The sequence below is a fragment of the Lepus europaeus genome, chromosome 1 (genome assembly GCF_033115175.1).
Source record: "Lepus europaeus isolate LE1 chromosome 1, mLepTim1.pri, whole genome shotgun sequence".
Taxonomy (NCBI): Eukaryota; Metazoa; Chordata; class Mammalia; order Lagomorpha; family Leporidae; genus Lepus; species Lepus europaeus.
This window is the reverse complement of record NC_084827.1, coordinates 150,856,047-150,870,830: the sequence shown is the minus strand read 5'-3', so window position 1 is coordinate 150,870,830 and position 14,784 is coordinate 150,856,047.

The following is a 14,784-nucleotide window of genomic DNA, read 5'->3' as shown; positions in this document are numbered from 1 at the left end:
GGAACCAGGTGAAAGTACAGGTGGGTAGGAGGGACGTCTGGAAACTGAGACAAAGGAGAAGGAAACTTTGAGAATTTAGTATTATATTGGACCGGACAGATATATTTGGACTGCCAAAGATAAGGCCTTTTTATTAAACTGAAAGTGTCAAAAGGTCATAGGGCTTATGTTAACCTCCACTAAGGAACTGAGTTCCACAGATAAATTTAGAAAGACACTGGAGACTTCTACTTCTTTTTAAGTATGAAACTTCAGAAAAGTTACTAAATCATAGTGTGGCTGTTTGTTTTACTCTGTTTTGTTTTTATGTCTGTCAGAGAGCTGGGAACACAAAGAAAACCTGGATGAAGTTCCAGAAAGTGACAGGCCCTTCCAGAAGAGAAGAGGGACCTATGGAGATTTATTCCTGGTAAGGAACCAACAAGAAAAACCGAAACAGACTTTCAATGGCCACCTGTAGACTGGCATAGTGGATTTGAAACCTAGCAACAGAGCAAGTCTACCGCAGTCCAGAAAGTCTTTCCCTCAGGTCTTCACTAAGATCCAGGAATTGATTCTCAGAAGGCTGGAGATGGAGCCGGAGACCTGAGGGAAATCTCTGAGGATCGGTGGGGGAGTGAGGAGCAGAAAGGATTTGGGGGCTCAAAGCACATTCAGAAGAAAATTTATAACCAACATGTAAGAGGAGAAGATAAGCTTCTTTATATGATGGTAGGGTTTTATATGCTGTGTGTAATATAATTAAAGCAACTAGATATTTTTTGAAGATAGACTATGTTAACTTAAAGATATATATTGTATTCATAATATCTAGAGCAAATACTCAAAAAGGTACAGCTAAAAAAACAATACAAGAAATAAATTTAAGTAAAAAATCATATTCAATCATCAAAGAAGCAACAGAGAGTATACTGGAAAAATTAGAAATAAATAGCAATATGGTAGGCTCAGCATCAAGCACAAAATAAATACATTAATTTAATTTTTTAGAGTTATTTATTATTTGAAAGGGCAGAGTTACAGAGAGGCAGAAGCAGAGAGAGCTGTCTTCTATCCACTGGTTCACTCCCCAAATGGCCGCAACCACCGGAGCTGGGCCGATCTGAAGCCAGGAGCCAGGAGCCAGGAGCCAGGAGCTGCTTCTGGGTCTCCCATTGGGTGCAGGGACCCAAGCACTTAGGCCATCTTCTATTTCTTTCCCAACCATAGCAGAGATCTGGGTCAGAAGTGGAGCAGCCAGGACTCAAACCGGCGTCCATATAGCACTGCAGGAAGCGGCTTTACCCACTACACCATAGTGCCGGCCCAAATTACATTAATTTTAAATGAACTAAACACTCCTATTAAAAGACAAAGTTCATTAGACTGGCTTAAAAAAATCTGACTCCAACTCTATAGGTTACAAGAAACTTATTTTAAATATAAGAACTTATACATGAAGATTAAAAACGTGCTACAAGATTGAACACACGGCACTAAACAGAAGAATGGCGGCGTAGCTACAGTAATATTAAAGTGTATTTCAAGGTCAAGAATGTCACCAGAGTTAAAGAGGGTCATAACTTAATGTTAAAAAGGTTAAATCTTCCAGATTGCACAACAATCCCCTGAATGTGCATAGGTTTGAAAAGAGATTTTCAAAATATATCACTCAAAAATATAAATATATAATATTTAAATATATCACAAAAATATCACACAAAAAAACTAAGGGAGTAGAAGGGAGATATAGAAAAATCTGCAAGTTGGAAATTTAGACACCTCACTCTCAGTAATTGATGAAACAGACAAAATCAGTTAGGCTTTAGAAGTATGAAAACTGCTATTAGGCTGACTACTAATTGATATTTTAGAAAATGCATAATAACTGAAAGATCAAAAAGGAAGATTATTTTCAAATACACAAGATCTTTCACCAAGGTAGATGTACAGGCTGCATTCTCTTCCCATAATAGTATTAAAGTAGAAATTGATCAAAATAAGACCAGTTTGAAAAATTCAAATATTTGTAAAGTCCATTACATACACTGAAATGACCTATATGTCAAAGAAGACATCACTAGAGAAATTAGAAAACGTTCTGAATTGAATGGAAATAAAAATACAACCTATTTTTTAAATTTGTTAACAATAATTGTACATATTTATGAGCAACAGTGTGACATTTAGATACATATACAGTATTAATCAAAGCAGGGTAATCATTTCCTTTTCTTGCTTCTTTCTTCTGTTTGTTCCTACTATGTCTACCAGGTTATTGTGAACAATAGTCACCTTTACCCAGTCTGCCATGTAACACTAGAAGCTTATTCACTAAAGATACACTAAAGCAATATTACAGGACAATATTTTCCTTTAAATTCCTATACTAGGAAATAAGAAGGTATAATTAAACCTATAATCTGTTTCTTAAGAATCTAGAAGAGAAAATTAAACCCAAAGGAATTAAAAGATTGGTAATAATGTGTATTAGGGAAGAATTAGTGAAATAAAAAGCAGACAAAAGTAGAGAAAATCAGTAGTCGAAAGCCGTCATTAAAAATCAATAAAATTTATAAATTAGCAAGATTGATCAAAGGAAAAAGGGAATAACATTAATAGGAATGGGGCAGACATTTGGCACAGCATTCCAGAACTGGTTGGGATGCCTACATCCCATATCTGGAGTATTTTGAGTCCTAGCTACTCCTTTTCTGATTTCAGTTTCTGCAAATATGACTCAGTGAAAAAGCAGGTGATGGCTCGAATAGTTGGGTCCCTGGAACCCACATGAGAGACCAACATTATGTCCCTAGCTCCTGACTTCCACCTGGTCCAGCCCTACCTGCTGTGGACGTTTGGGGAATGAATCAGGAGATGGGAGTTCTGTTTGTTTCTGTCTTCTTTCAAATAAATTAAAAAAATGAATAAAAAAAATCAATAATGTGAACAGAAGAACTGTTTCACCACAGATGCAGAAACAGTCAAAAGATAAGGTGGGAAGAGGAGGGAGGCATTTAGCCTAGTGGTTATAATGCCCCATACTGAAGAACCTATGTTCGATACCCAGCTCTAACTCCTGACTCCAGCTTCCCGCTAATGAAGAAGCTGAGTGTCAGTGAGGATGGCGCAAGTAACTGGGCTCCCACCATCCACATGGGAGACCTGGATTACGTTCTCAACTCCCAGTTTCAGCCCTGGCCCAGTCCTGGCCATGGAGCTTTTAGGAACTGAACTAGCATATGCAAGTGTGTGTGTGTGTGTGTGTATTCTGTATCTCTTTCCCTCTGTCTCTGCTTCCCAGGTAAATGAATACGTTTTTTAAAAGATGAGTATTATAAGCAACTTACATCAATGAACAGAAACAATGAAAAGTCTTGACTTTTTTTACCTAGAAACTTTTTATTTAAGGTATATCAACGTCATGTATTTCATATATACAAATTTAAGAACATAGTGATTCTTCTCATTCTACCTTCCTTCCAGCCCACACTCCCATCCTTCTTCCTCCTCCCTCTCCTATTCCCAATCTATTTTTACAAAGATCTATTTTCAATTAACTTTACACACATAAGATTAGCCCTACACTAAGTAAAGAACCATAATAATTTCACTTTATTTTCAAGATTACAAGTTACAGAAGACTGGAGACTCCTGGGTTAGTAACTTTGTTATTTATAACAGGACCAGCCATGAGAGCTTTTTGTTTGAGTCAATTACCATTTAATGCTCAAGTTCAATGTGGTAACACAAATGGTTCAAGTTCCATGGGATGATCCAGGTGGTTCAGGTGAATGTTGTGCATCCAATTGTTTTGTGTCAGAGCTGAGAAATTTCTAGACTAGGAGATTCCAATCTTAAACAAGGAGCTGCAAGTGAGCCTCCCTGATCTTTGCTCCAGAGGAAGACATTAATATTGTACTGGATAGCAAGCAAACCTGCCTTCTGCTGCAACCAGGGAACCTATTTTTGGAGCACTTCCTATACAAACACCTTGAAAACACAGCTTGGACCAAAAACTATCAGTTTTTACTCACAAGACTATAGAAATGGATTTGACACATGGAGAATTGCCTCATAATATCAATTAGGTGAATTGGACAAATGGACAAATTCTTGGAAAATACAACTTACAAAAACTGACAAAAAAGAGGCACAGAAAATTAAATTATCTTCTTTTTATTGTTTTTTTTAAGATTTTATTTATTTGAGAGGTAGAGTTACAGACAGTGAGAGGGAGAGACAGAGAAAAAGGTCTTCCTTCTATTGGTTCACTCCCCAGATGGCTTCAAAAGCCAGATCTGTGCTGATCCGAAGCCAGGAGCCAGGAGCCAGGAGCTTCCTCCTGGTCTCCCATGAGGGTGCAGGGTCCCAAGCACTTGGGCCATCTTCTACTGCTTTCCCAGGACAAGCAATAGAGAGCTGGGTGGGAAGAGGAGCAGCCAGGACTAGAACCGGCACCCATATGGGATGTCAGCGCCGCAGGTGGAAGATTAGCCTACTGTGCCACGGCGCCAGCCCCTTAAATTATCTTTTTTTTTTTTTTTTTTGGACAGGCAGAGTGGACAGTAGAGGGAGACAGAGAGAAAGGTCTTCCTTTTTTTTTTGCTGTTGGTTCACCCTCCAATGGCCGCCGCTGCGGCCGGCACACCGCGCTGTTCAGATGGCAGGAGCCAGGTGCTTCTCCTGGTCTCCCATGGGGTGCAGGGCCCAAGCACTTGGGCCATCCTCCACTGCACTCCCTGGCCACAGCAGAGAGCTGGCCTGGAAGAGGGGCAACCGGGATAGGATCGGTGCCCCGACCGGGACTAGAACCCGGTGTGCCGGTGCCGCAAGGCGGAGGATTAGCCTACTGAGCCACGGCGCCGGCCTTAAATTATCTTCTAAATAAACTGAATTTGCAAACAAAACATCCCCTCAAAGAAATTCTAGGATCTGAGAGTTTACTCTCAAAAATTTTAAGAATTCTTTTTCAGGAATTAGAAGAGAAAAAAAGCTTCCCATTTTTAAAATAAGCAGAACTCAATTCAATACTTGGAAAATATTTTTATTTATTTTTTATTTAAATGCTTTTTCTTTTAAAAAATGTTAAAAGACCAATTGTACATATTTTTGGGGTACTATGTGGTATTTTGTCCCATGTATACATTGTGTAATGTCCAATCAGGGTGAATACTTGCATCTCCTCAGGCATTTGACATTTCTTTATGGTGCAAACATCCAAAATCCTATCTTCTAGGATTCTGAATAGAGAGATATACAGTAAATTAACATATTTTGTAGTTACCCATTGTGCAATAAAGCCTCGGAACTTCTTTCTCCTACTAGCTTTAGCCTAATACCCATTAATCAGCTTCTATCCCATCTCTCCCTTACCTCTTCTGTCCCAGTCTCTGGTAACCCCCATTAGAATTTCAATTTTAGCTTCTGTGTGATCACTTCTTCTTCTTTTTCTTCTTCTTCTTTTTTTAGATGACACATATGAGCTAGATCATGCACACTTTTGGTGGAAATGTAAATTAGTATAGCCATTGTGGAAAATAGCATGAAAGAAAACTAAAAATGGAACTACCACATGATCCAGCAATCGACTACTGGGTATATATCCAAGTGAAATGAAATCAGTCTGCTGAAGAGACATCTGCTCTCCTTTCTTTATTGCAGCATTATTCAGTACAACCAAGAACTAGGCATGAACTAAGTGTCAACCCATTGATGAATGAAGAAAGCAAAATGTGGTTCTTACAGATAGTGAAATATTACTCAGCCATAAAAAGCTGAAATCTTGCTTCGGTTAAGTGAAATTAGCCAAGCACAGAATAACAAAAATATTCTTAAAGTTACAGACCAATATCCAACATCAATTTAAATAAACTTACAAAATTTTAGCAAAATTGAATCCAGCGGCTGGCGCTGTGGCTTAACAGGTTAATCCTCCACTTTGCGGCGCCGGCACACTGGGTTCTAGTCCCGGTTGGGGTGCCGGATTCTATCCTGTTGCCCCTCTTCCAGGCTAGCTCTCTGCTATGGCCCGGGAAGGCAGTGGAGGATGGCCCAAGTCCTTGGGCCCTGCACCCACATGGAGACCAGGAGAAGCACCTGGCTCCTGGCTTCAGATCAGCGCGATGAACCGGCTGCAGCCGCCATTGGAGGGTGAACCAATGGCAAAAAGGAAGACCTTTCTCTCTGTCTCTCTCTCTCACTGTCCACTCTGCCTGTCAAAAAAAAAAAAAAATTGAATCCAGCAACATATAAAAAGCATGAACAAGCGGGTTTTATTTTAGGAATAGAAGTTCAGTTTGCTATTTAAAGAATCTATCAATGATGACCAGTAACAGAAGTCTAAGAAGTATGATTACTTTAAAATTACAAAAAAAAAAAAAAAAAAAAAAAAAAAAAAAAAAAAAACACACAACAACAACAACAAAAAAACCTTGACAGAAAACAGTGTTTATTTGTAATGAAAATTCTCAGCAAATGAGGAATAGAAGATGATTTTTCAATGTGATCAAGGTCATATGTGGAAAACCTGTAGCTAATATAGATGATAATACCATGGGCAACTTTCTTCTATGATCTGGAACAAGGCAACGATCTATTACCACATCTAGTCTAGCATAACAAGAAAAGAAAAATATATAAAAACCATAAAGATTGTAGAGGAAATGTAAAATTGTAACTATTTTCAGACCACTTGATTACATCCATGATTGTGCATTTAAAAAACTTACACTGCCTATATTTGCCAAAAATTATCAGAATGAATAAATGAATTTAGGAAAGCAGTATAATCAATTTACTATACCATTGTTTTTCCATATGCTAGCCAAAAACAATTGAAAATGAAATTACTTTGAAAATATTATTTATAATAGCTTCCAAAAAATAAAATAAATAGAAGTTAAACTACATAAATGTCTATAATATTCATGAGGGTTCTTTCAAAAGTTTCCAAAAAATAACATTGAAAGGTAAGTTTATTTTGCTGCAAAAAAACTTTGAAATCCATGTTCATACACAGTAAAAAAACACAAAAAATTGCTAAGAGAATTTAAAGAAAACACAAACAGATTGGAAGATACATATGGTGTTCATTAATTAAAAGATTTCAAATGCATAATATATCTGTTCTCAAAAAATTTATCTATAGAGTCAATATAATTTCAAACAAATTCAGCTAAATTTTTAAGAACTTCAAGTTGATACTAATTTTTTCTGAAAATGCTAATTATTGAGAAGCCCCCCAAAACTGGAATATAACAAATTTGATAATTTGGAGGACTTACACTGCCCGCTATGAACAATTTGTACAAAGCCATGATGATCAAGACAGTTTGATATTGCCACAAGGATAGACAAATAGATTATTGAGGCAGAATTTAGAGTAGAGATACTGAGTCACAGAATTGATTTTTTACTGAGGCATCAAGTCAATTCAATAGAGAAAATAGTCTTTTTAACTGTGGTGGGTAGTTGCATGGAAAAATAAAACAAAGAAACAAACAAATCCACCAGCTCTATAGTGTATTACCCTCACTTTCTTTCAACTTGACCCCCCTTCCTCGCCTCTGCTTCTACTCTAGGAATCATTTTCTCTGCTGCTGGTGTGTTAGTGGCTGCTGATGGCTCACACTGAGTCCTTTCCTTTCCAGGAGTTATTCTGGACATCAATGTTCCAATCTCCCTGGTGACAACTTGAATCTAACAACTGGCCAATGCAGAGGAATAAAATCCCAGCTCTCTTGCATCATTTGAGACAATGATGAAGGCTCATCTCAAAAACCATCCTCCTCATAGGATTAGTTGAGATCCATGTTGCATCACAGTTCAACTTCTTTCTCTGTCAATTAGTCTTCCTTTACCCCTCATGAGTATTTTTCCTCTAAGCGTTCTTCACTAAACTTCTTTGCATGCAAATGTTTCATGGAGAGCTCAACCCATGACCCTTCACCTCACTTCAAACAAAAAGACATCATGTGAAATGGATTATATACTTAAGTGTGAAAAGTAAACAATACAATTTCTAGAAGAACTCATGGGATCATATTATAACTGTATATTTGGCGAAGACTTCTTAGGACACAAAATATACTACTTACATGTATATATATTAAAGGAAAAAATTGGATTTTTTAAAATTTAAAATGCCTGATCATCAAAAATCACCATCAAGAAAATGAAAGGCTAGTCACAGATTGGGAAAATATTCATAAGGAAAATATTCATATATGTAAAAAAAAAGAACTCATATCTACAAACATAAAAATTTTTAAAAATAAACTATGATTCCATTTAAAATGAACAAAACATGAAAAATAAATTTATGAAAATCAAATAAGCATTTGAAAATATAAAATTCATTAGTTATAAACGATATAAAAGTAAAGCCACAATGGAATACTATTTCATAACCACTCAGGATTGGAAAATTTTTAATAAGTGATAATATAAGAAAAAGGCATGGAGCATGTGGAACTTGGATACATTGTTAGTAGAGTGAAAAATTCTGTAAAAAAAAAAGCATCAGAAAACATTTTTCAGTTTCTTATACAGTTGAACAAACATCTATTCTGACTCAACAATGCTGCTCTTAAGAAAGCATGTATCCACCAAAGGACTTCTACAAAGATGCTCTTAGAAGCCTTATTCATATTCATTCCAAACTCCAAACTGAAAACAACTCACATACTCACCAACAGGAGAAAAGCAAAACAAAATGTTTTATATTTGTTTATTGTACTACTATGTAGCAGTAAAAAGAAATAAACTACTGATGCATCAATGTGGATGGTTCTAAAGATGTTTTGAATAAGAAAAGTCAGACACAAAAGAATCACGGTGTTTGATTTGATGTATATGATATCCAAGAAGATAAAAATAAATCTAGGGTGATACTAATTGCTAAAGAATTATCTTTAATTAATTTTAAAGAGACAATGAAATTTCTGTTAAAATTTCTGCAAAATAGTGACTGAAATGTTCCAAAGTATTTTTACTTGCAGGATTTTAAAAAGGATTTAGGAAAATTCAACCCTTCAAGGTTATCAATGCTAAGTTTGTTTTTCTCGGAGTGAGATGAACACCAATTTCCTATACAATCATATTTGCAATATCAGCACATTGCTGGCAGCTTATTAGAAAATTCAGCCTATATTTTTCCTAAATAATAAATTTTTAAAAATTGTATTTATGGTATACAAGTTTCATGTATTTCTTATATACAGATTTAGGAACATAGTGATACTTCCTAATCTACCCTCCCTCCCACCCATGCTCCAATACTTCCTCCTCCCTCTCCTATTCCCACTCTTAATTTTTACAAAGATCTATTTCAGGTTACTTTATACTCAAAAGGTTAACACTACACTAACTTAAGAGTTCAACAAATAGTATGAAGAAAAAGAAAAAAAAAAAAAACACTGTTCTTCAACAAAAAAGACAAGGGTTGTAAACAATCATCAAATCTCAAAATGTCCATTTCACTCCAATACATTACATTTTAAGTATTCTATTAGTTACCCCAGATGAGGGAAAACATATATCTGTCTTTTTGGGACTGGTTTATTTCACTAAGTTAATAGTTTCTAGTTTTATCCATTTTTTTTTTTTGCAAAGGAAAAGATTTTCATGTTTTACTACAGCTGAGTAGTACTCCATAGTATATATATACCATAATTTCTTTATCCAGTCAACAGTTTATGGACATCTGGGTTGATTCCATATCTTAGCTATTGAGAACTGTGCTGCAATGAACATGGGGGTATAGATAACTCTTTCATATGCTGATTTCTTTTAGTTTGGGTAAATTCCCAAGAGTGGAATGGAGCCTCAGTCTCCAGGGACTGATTTTACTCCTTTGCCAAAGACTAGTTGGTTGTGGATTGATTTCTGGAATATCTACTCTGTTCCATTGGTGTATCCATCTGTTTTTATACCAGTGCCATGCTGTTTTGCTTATAACTGCCCTGTAGAATGTCTGGAAATCTGGTATTGTGATGGCTTTGTTTTGGTTGTATAAGATTGCTTTAGATATTCGGAGTTGCTTGTGTTTCCATATGAATCATGGCATTTTTTTTTTCTAGATCTGGGAAGAATATCATTGGCATTTTGATTGGTATCACACTGAATCTGTAAATTGCTTTTGATAATATGAACATTTTGATGATATTGATTCTTTCGGTATCACATTGAATCTTTAAATTGCTTTTGGTAATATGAACATTTCAATGATATTCATTCTTCCAATGCACGAATATGAAGATTTTTTCCATTTTTTGGTGAATCTTCTTCTATTTCTTTCTTTAATGTTTTGCAATTTTGATCATAGAGAACTTTGACATACTTGGTTAAATTCATTTCAGGGTATTTAAAATTTTGTTGTAGCTATTGAGAATGGGATTGATTAATTTTAGAAGTTCTTTCTCAGCCATGATATTGTCTGTATACAAGGGCTATTGATTTTTTATGTTAATTTTTATCCTCCCACTTTAGAAAACTCTTTGTTTTAAAGATTTTATTTGCTTACTTGAGAGTCAGAGCTACAGACACAGAGAGGGAAAAACAGAGAGAAATATCTTCAGTCTACTGGTTCACTCCCCAAATGGCCACAATGCCAGAGCTGTGCCGATCTGAAGCCAGGAACTTTTTCTGGGTCTCCCACGTGGCTGCAGAGGCCTAAGCACTCACACCAACCTCCACTGCTTTCCCAAGCCATCAGCAGAGAGATAGATGAAAAGAGGAGCAACCAGCACACAAATTGACACTTACATGGGTAGTCTACTATGCCACAGTGCAGACCCTAACCAAACTCTTTTATGAATTCCAATATTCTCTCAGTGGAGTCTTTTTGATCCCCTACATTTAGAATCATGTCATCTGCAAATAGGGATTGTTTGACTTCTTCATTTCCAATCTGTATCCCCTTGATTTCTTTTTCTTGCCTAATGGCTCTGATTAAAACTTCCAGGACTATATTGAATAGTAATAATGAGAGTAGGCATCCTTGTCAGGTTCTGGATCTTAGAATACTCCCAACTTCCACCCATTCAGTAATATGCTGGCTATGGGTTTATCATGTATTGCCTTGATAGTGTTGAGGAATGTTCCTCCTGTACCCAATTTGCTTAAAGTTTTTATCATGAATGGATGTTTTATTTTATCAAATACTTTCTCTCCATCTATTGAGATAATCACATGATTTTTGTTCTTCAGTTGTTAATGTGATGTATCACATAGATTGATTTGCTAATGTTGAACCATCCCTGCATACTAGGGATAAATCTCAGTCCAGGTGAATGATCTGTCTGATGTATTGTTGGATTTGATTAACTAGTATTTTGCTGAGGGTTTTTGCATCTATTTTCATCAGAGAAATTGGTCTCTAGCTCTCTTTCTCTGTTCTATCTTTTTCTGGTTTAGGAAGTAAGGGGATGCTGGCTTCATAGAAGGAACTTGGGAGCATTCCCTCCCTTTCAATTGTCTTGAGTAGCTTGAGAAGAATTGGAATTGTTGCTTCTTTAAATTTCTGTGAAGCCATGGCTCCTGGGCTTTTCTTTGTTGGAAGGGTCTTTATTACTGATTCAATTTCCATCTTGTTTATTGGTCTGTTTAGGTTTTCTGTGTCTTCATGGCTCAATTTTGGTAGATTGTATGTGTCTAGGAATCCTTCCATTTCTTCTAGGTTTTCCAATTTGTTGTCATACAGCTCTTTGTAGTAGTTCCTGACTATTCTTTTTTTAAAGATTTTTATTAATTTGAAAATTAGAGCTACACATAGAGAGAAGGAGACAGACAGAGAAAGGGGGGGGGGTCTTCCATCTGTTGGTTCTCTCCCCAATTGGCAGCAGTGGCCGGAGCCGTGCCAATCCACAGCCAGGAGCCAGGAGCCAAAAGCTTCTTCTGGTTCGCCAATGCGGGTGCAGGGGCCCAAGGACTTGGGCCATCTTCCACTGCTTTCCTAGGCCACAGCAGAGAGCTGGATCAGAAATAAAGCCCCAGGGTCTCGAACTGGCACCCACATGGGATGTCAGCACTGGAGGTGGCGTCTTTACCCGCTATGCCACAGTGCCAGCCCCCTGATTATTCTTATTTCTGTGGTATCTGTCATTAATTTCCTTTTTCATCTATATTTTATTTTTCTAAATAATAACGCAATAGAAGTGGTTTTTATTTTGAAGATTAGTGCTAAGAAGAATATTCCTATATTATTTTTGCTTTGTTTTGTTATTGTTTGTGCCAGGACACAAACTGCTTATTTTTTATTTTGGGGGAGGGTTATTTATTGTTTGCTGTGACTGATGGTGTCATTTGGAAGCAAGACAGGACCATATTTGCTTCCTGAAGTCAAAGGTCCCATAGATTCTTAGTCAGAATATGAAATTCTTGTTGTTGTTATACCTTATGCCTTTATCTTGATAGGTAGAAACACTCCCTATAACTACTAAGAAAAGAGATGGGGAAAAAAACCAATAAATCCTGTGTTAATTGTAATAGTCTTTTTATGGACTTTCTACTAGGAGTAGTATGTACTGTTCTCCCTTATGGGGCAGTGGGAGATGCATGAAAATCTCTTTTGGTTGTCATGGTGATAGAATAACCTATTTGTACTTCATAGTTGGAGACCAGAGATACTACATACCTTGTAATGTGTGGGATAGTCCTGCTTAATGAAGGATTCTTCCAATCAAAATTCTAGTAGCACCCTGCCTTAATCCATTAGGGTTGTCAAAAAAAATGTGCAGATTGAGTAACATATATGCTAAGAATTTATGTTCTCACAGTGCTAGAAGCTGCAAAGTTCAAGATCAAGATCAAGTTCACAGCAAGGTTTGTTTCCAGGCGAGGACTTTCTTTCTGGCTTGCAGATGGCACCCTTCTCATGTCCTCAGGTACAGAAGAGAGAAAGTGAGACCTCTGATGTTTCTTTGGATTAGGGCCTCACTTTTTGGAAAGACTTATTTATTTATTTGAAAGGCAGAGATACAGAGATAGAAGAAGAGGGAGGGAGGCAAGGAGGGAGGGAGAGAGAGAGAGAAAGGGAGAGAGAGAGAGATCTTCCTTCCATTGACTGGGTTATTTCTCAAATGAACACAATGGCTGGGGCTGAGCCAGGCCAAAAGCAGGAGCCAGGAGCTTCTTCCAGGTTTCCCACATGTACATTCAGGAGCCTAAGCACTTGAGTCATCTTCCACTATTTTCCCAGGTGCATTAGCAGGGAGCTGGATTGGAAATGGAGCAACTAGATCTCAAACCTGTGCCCATATGGGATGCCAGCACTACATACAGAGGCTTAACCTTCTATGCTACAGTGTTGGCCCCACTCTTATGACCTCATTTAGCCATAATTACTTCCCTACTCCAAGTACAGATAAAGTGGAGGTTATGAATTCAATATATGATTTTTGGAGGAACACAATTCAGTCCATAATACACCTGGGTTGAGAGTAGTGAAGATTAGACTGTCCTAAATCAGGGTTATACCAAGACGTTAAACTAATTTTACTGCTTTAAGATAAATGAAAATGATGACTTCAGGATAAATCTAAATTCCTGATCATGGCATTCAAGTCTCTTTCTATGCTGGAACTAAACTATTTCTCTAGCCTTGCTTCTGGCCACTTCCCCAAATTACTCATGATTCCCCTAACTTCATTCTCACTTTCAGATCTTTTGTCTTTGCCCATGTTACTTCCTCAGCCTGATATCTCTTCCCTTTTCAGTCTGCCTAAGAAACACCTGTTTGGGGCCGGCGCTGTTGAGTAGTGAGTAAAGCCGCCACCTGCAGTGCTGGAATCTCCTATGGGTGCTGGTTCAAGTCCTGGCTGATGCACTTCCGATACAGCTCTCTGCTATGACCTGGGAAAGCAGTAGAGGATGGCCCAAGTTCTTGGGCCCCTTTAGCCATGTGGGAAGACCTGGCGGAAGCTCCTGGCTTCTGCTTTGGATCTGCAAAGCTCTGGCTGTTGCGGCCAATAGGGTGTGAACCAGCAGATGGAAGACCTCTTTCTCTCTCTGCCTCTTCTTCTCTCTCTATGTAACTCTGACTTTCAAATAAATAAATAAATCTTTAAAAAAAACACCTATTCATATTTAAAAGGCTTAACTTCAATGGCCTCTTCTTTGTAACTTTTTCTCATCATCATCACCACAGTCAGAATTATTAATTTTTTGGATTGTATTGAAATTACTCATTGCCTATCTCTTCAGTAGAGTTAGATCTATGTATCTATAGTATCTAACAATACAAGGTATGTAATCAACAAATAGTTTTTAAGTTGTATTAAAAGTTAATTTACATTCATAATGACACCACTTATTTTTATCTACTTTCAACTCTGCCTTGTATCTCTTTTCTCTTTTCTTGGATTTCTATTATTGAAAATTTTGATTTAGCACCAACTCTTCCCCATGGACCTCAATTTTTTTTTCTTATCATGTTACTGTGTCATAAATTTTTGGAACTAGAAATTCATTATTTTATAACAATAGTAGACAACTATATTTCATCCCTTTTTTCTTTTATTTATATTTTATAAAGATACTCTCTGTAATTCATAGTTAGTCCTAGTCTTGGATAAGGCATATCATGGGCCTCAAGAGTCCCCATTACTGGGGTACAAATTTGGCCTAGCAGTTAAGATGCCCATATTCCACATAAGGATACCTGAGTTTGATTTCCAGAAAGTTCTACCCCTGTTTCTTCTGCCTCACAAAAAAAAGAAAAAAAAATCCACAGCTAAAGTTTTAACAATGAAGGTAAAACAACTCCCAATACAGTCCATGTCTCCTTCTAAAACTACAATGATC